Here is a 5,804-nt window from a genome sequence, read left to right on the forward strand (position 1 = left end):
TGAAGTTGAAGATGTTCTCCTTAAATGGCTTATTTTTTTGAATTTTAGATTTGATAGATATTTTAATTTGATGTAATAATGTTCTGAATTTTAGATTTGATGGATGTTTTAGACTTTGTTTGTTAGTTTGATGATGTATTTTTTATGGTCAAACTTGTGTCTATCTTATTATATTAGTATTAATTTAATAGTTTGAGTGGTTTGTAATCCTTTAGATTCTTCAAATAGGTCATGTTGTATTAGCAGTTCGAGTCGTGTTAGCAGGTCGGGTCGTGTCGTGTTTTTCATGTCAGCAGGTCGAATCGTGTCAAATTAACACGTTTATCTATTTCTATATAAAACTTGTGTCGTGTCGTGTTATTCGTGTCAAGAGCAGGTCGTGTTTAGGTTTCAAATATTGACACAAAAATATTTTCGTGTTGTGTTCATGTTCAGGTTTTTTTTTTTGACACTAACCCGAAAATGACACAACACAAACACGAAAATTGCCACCTCTACTCCTCTCTCTAATCTATCGAAGATGACTAACACTCGAAATCATTGAAATTCCCCTACCTGTCTTTCTTTTAAAGTACGTAAGTAAAGGAGTACTGCCCCCCAGCGTGGCGCTAAGATATCCATTTTTTCAGTTTACTATAAAGAGAAAAATCAAAAGGATCAAACTACCTACTCATTATTCAGAGGTGAATCATAGAACACTAAAAGCTGTGGTATCTTATGGACCTAACATAGGTCATATCCCTCACGACATAACACAGAAAATGAAGTTCATGCTCTTTTATTGAACTCAATTACTTAAGAGGTATATTATATCATTACCAGTTTTAAATTTTCTCATGATATCCGGTATGCTCTTGAACGGACTTATATGTTGTTCTTTTTGGGACTCAGTAATATCAGCTAAACCTTAATCTTTATAATTTGAAGAAAAATGGCTTATCTGTTAGTAAATATATGCAAAAGATGAAAAAAAAACATATTTGATGATCTTGCAGCTTCAAGAAATCCATTCCCTGCACATCTTTTACCATCTCTACTGTTTAAAAATTTGAGAGATGACTATCACACTACCATTCGATCTCCCATTACACGAAAATGACAAATATTGACTATTATGACCTCCTGGTCGGCTAGTGTCTTATGAAGCGTTGTTATATAGTGCTCGTGCTACTACTATTCCTCCATCGGCACCATCAATTCCTAAGGCTAATGTTAATATTGTGTCTAGTGCTCAGATAAATGGATCCAAAAACAGAAAGAGGCAAGATAAGTACTTCAAATTTGGAGATGTCAATCACTAGGCTGAAAAGTGCAAACCTCCCAACATAGGTATGTATGCTAACCCTAGACCATATGACCCTTGTCTAAAGACTAACTTTGCTTAGCAACAGTCGTCTGGTCCATTAATCGGACCTCAACAACCTTGGTACCCAGACACAAGCACCACACATCACATGTAGGGCTGTAAACCGGATGAGGCGGGTATTGAATTAACCATCCCCGACAATTGGTCTATCGGGGATTCCCCATCCCGACCCCGAAATATAAATGGGAAAATTTTGACTACCATCCCCGTCCCGCGGCGAAACTCCATTTTGAAAGTCATAAACTACTATTACAGGAACATATAAAATCAAACACTACTAGATATAGAAAATTAACTAAATAATTACAAACAAAGATTTAAAAGCATAAAATAAAAAACAAATCTAAAATAAATTAATAATATATATATATTAGTTTTTTATGTATTCGGATATTTAGTCGAAGATCCTCATTGGGGACATTCGGGAACAGAGACGTGGATGGAACACTTATAACCATCTCCGTCCTCAACTGTCTAGAACAGTATACAATATCCCCGCCCATATTAAGGGCATAATAATATGCAATTCGATAATGGTCAAGGTTTGAATATTTCTCAATTTGGACATACTACAATTGTAAATTTAAAAATTCATTGATACCTTAATTATACCTCAATTCACAGAAATAGAGATAACTAAATAAAACCAAAGAAAGAAAGATGAGCAGCAGATCTTAACTCACGGAAACGACGAGCAGACGAGACGAACAGACGACGCAGCGGCGTACCAAGGCGGTGACGACTCGAACGGGCGGCAGCGGAGCGGATAGGAGAGACGGCGATGTCCGAAGCGGAAGAAGGCCGGATGGAGGAGACGGCGACTAGAAGGGAAGAAGAGGCTGCTTTTCTTGAAGAAAAATGGAGGCTGTGTGATATTCTGGAAGAGAAGGAAAGACGGGGATGGAGGCGTGAATCTAAGTTCACATCAAACCCTATAATCGAAATTTATCCCCTGTTATTTGTAATCCCTAATTTACCCCTGCTTATTTACAAACTGAGCCGTCCTGTTTAGTTAATTTCTGATTTGGTTACATTCGTTATGATTGTTGGATAACGATTCTATTACGACTATATTATCACAACTTTATGAGTATCGTTAAAAGGTTCGAGTAAATATGATTAACAATATTTTCAAAGCAGTCATGAACACAGCACATAGAAATACAATAGTACCGACTTATCAGGCAGGGTAGGGTGAGATTACGTCTTTTCCCTATACGTAACCGGAAACCAAATATAGAATCATCGCAAACCACTTCTTTATCCATACTAACCCGAAATGATCAAATTCTGAATCAAATCGGTGTCCAATCAGACTGTCAACCAATTGGCGGCGACTCGAAAACCCCAACGACAGTTTTCCTAGAAGGACTGTCCAGCACCGTTGACAAACCAGTAGAGCGGGAGCCATTGAAGATAGACAGTTCGTGATTTGCGGACACGAGCGCGATAATAAGAACCTTTTGATTTTTTTTTGATAATCGCAAGGCCCGAATTGATCTTTAATGAAAAGAGTCATGGAATCCAAATTTGATCCGTCATTCGTGTTAGAAAATTCCATAGAACTCACATGTTTTAGAAAAATTTGAGGCGTTAAAGGCATTTCCAAAATGAACTCCTACTAATTCTCTTCCTCTTTGATGCCCATGAGTCACAGTTGTAGAAAATATCTCATCATCTTCTTGAATTTCTACAGCTATTTCTTCATCCATGTTAGGAATCTAAAAAATTCCATGCATTTTATAAGATTTAGAGGTGTGAGAGACATATCCAATTTCATATCATGTTGAATTTTGTTCCTATTGGATGTCCTTTGAGTCCCAAACACTAGTTTACACGTAGTACTTGGTAATGGTTATTAGGTTCAGTTTGAGATTTGGTATGATATGACATCCTTAGCACAATATGGTCCACATGCCTGATTCCATTAGGTTTTGAGGGTTCCTCACGTATTGTCAGAGGTCTATATTTTTTAGTCACGTTTGGAACCTCGTTTCCATTATTTATCGCACTTTGAGTGGAAGATTTTTCAGTCATAATTTGTGCACACTTTTAGAATCTTGTTGACATCATCTGCTAATCCGTCAAGTTTTTCTTCCACGGTAGGATCATGGGTTTCTTTTTACATAGCGATCATATTGTCCATGACCTCCATCCATTTTTTCTTGCATTTCTTAAAACCTTGCCTCATTTGAGACATGTGTTTTATTATCCCATCTAGTGGCGGTGTGACTTCTTCTTTTGTTATTGCTTACCACCTCAACAACAAAACCTTCGGGAAATTCCTAATTTTGATTTTGACTTTGATTTTCTTCTAAGTGGGAAGTAGCGTGCTCTTTTTCGATATTCTTTTATGGTTCCATTGTCAATTGTCCCATTAACCATGGCAAAATTGTTAACGATATTTTCAAAATATGTTATCTTCAACCTTAGCTTTGTTGAATTTGCAAGGAAGCGGATTTTAGAATGAGTAATTAATGTTATATAATGGTTCTAAGTTCTAATCAAATGTACAAAAAGTTCAAGGATTAAGAAAATATTTTTGGATCTCTAACTCCACTACAAAAAGCTTCACTAGCTTCTGATTCGGAATATGAACACGGCCCACTAGGCCTAAGCCAATCAAGCCCAAGACAAGCAAGGTCCTCTAAGTCCATCACATTCACTATAAATACCCCTATAAGGGGAAGGTATACTCTGCTCTCGCTCCTCTCTCTACACATTACTTTATCTCTCTACTTCTATACTCCTACTAACTTTAGCATCGGAGTGTATACCGGGGGCCTCCCCCGACGCAGGTCCGGCGACCGGAGTAGCAGCTAGCTACCTCGCTTCATATACCCGATCAACTCCAAAGATCCGACTTCCTCATTATTTGGTGCGGTGAAGGTGGAGAACAAGCGATCTTTGGATACACAACACAACTCATTTTCTGCAAATCTCATGTTTCTACCCTTTGAACTGTTATGTCAAAGTTCAGGTAACAATATTGTTATTACATAGCATACTTAGGTGGTCTATCTAACAATCAGGCAGATTAATGTAACTTGAATATGTGTCCACACATGACACCTGCATCACAAAGCATACACACATCGATGCATCAGGTTTTGGATCCTTCAATGTATAAGTATTACAACACATTTTTCACATTTGGGAGCTCTTCCCAATTAAGGAGACAAGCTTTACGGATCATTCAGAAGCATGCTAAGTGGCTACGTGAAATCATCCCATTTGGTGCCTTTGCTCAATTTGATTATTATTCCTCATGACATTTTCGGAATACAAATTGCACCTGAAGTAAACTATACGGATCAGTCAACTTTCCAAATCGAGGATGCTCATCATCGGGCAATCCGCATCCATACTCACTCAAAGTCAGGAAATGTCCCCTCAGTTCCCCGACATGGCTAACTTCTTGGTTAGCAGACGTCAACGAAATTCGAGCACCCAAAAGCCACATGTGCTCCTCCATTTACATGATCGAACTAGAAGAAAGTGCAAATACCATCAAGATCACCATTCTTTATTACATGGTCCAAGTAGATGGTGCCATCGCCATCAAACGATTTCACTACTTTCCGAATAACCAAAGCAAAAGCCCACTTTTTTAGAGGTCGAAAGTTGATCGGCATCCGACCTGTTCAAATTGGGAACCTCTGGAAATCGACCACCTGTTCAAATCGAGCACCCCCTACCTCGGATCAACATCGAACATCCCTTCGATCAATAAGCTTGACATCGAGCAGCCTCAGATCAACGTCGAACACCACTTCGACCAGCAAGCTCGACATCGGACAACATCGGATCAATATTGAGCATCTCTCCTACACCCCTCCTACCTCGGGTCGACATTAGACCCCCTCCGATCAACAAGATCAACATTAAGCTTGACATCGAGCAGCCTCAGATCAACGTCGAACACCACTTCGACCATCAAGCTCGACATCGGATCAATATCGAGCATCTCTCCTACACCCCTCCTACCTCGGGTCGACATCAGACCCCCTCCGATCAACAAGATCAACATTAAGCTTGACATCGAGCAGCCTCAGATCAACGTCGAACACCACTTCGACTAGCAAGCTCGACATCGGACAACATCGGATCAATATCGAGCATCTCTCCTACACCCCTCCTACCTCGGGTCGACATCAGACCCCCTCCGATCAACAAGATCAACATTAAGCTTGACATCGAGCAGCCTCAGATCAACGTCGAACACCACTTCGACCAGCAAGCTCGACATCAGACAACATCGGATCAATATCGAGCATCCCTCCTACACCCCTCCTACCTCGGATCGACATCAGACCCTCTCCGATCAACAAGATCAACATTAGAGTCCACCGTCCGCAGATATCGACTACAAATCGTACTCCTGGATTTATCAAAATCAATGGGCTGAACGAATACAAACAAATTGAAAAGGAAAGTC

This window comes from Euphorbia lathyris, chromosome 3, assembly GCF_963576675.1.
Source record: "Euphorbia lathyris chromosome 3, ddEupLath1.1, whole genome shotgun sequence".
NCBI classification, from domain to species: Eukaryota; Viridiplantae; Streptophyta; class Magnoliopsida; order Malpighiales; family Euphorbiaceae; genus Euphorbia; species Euphorbia lathyris.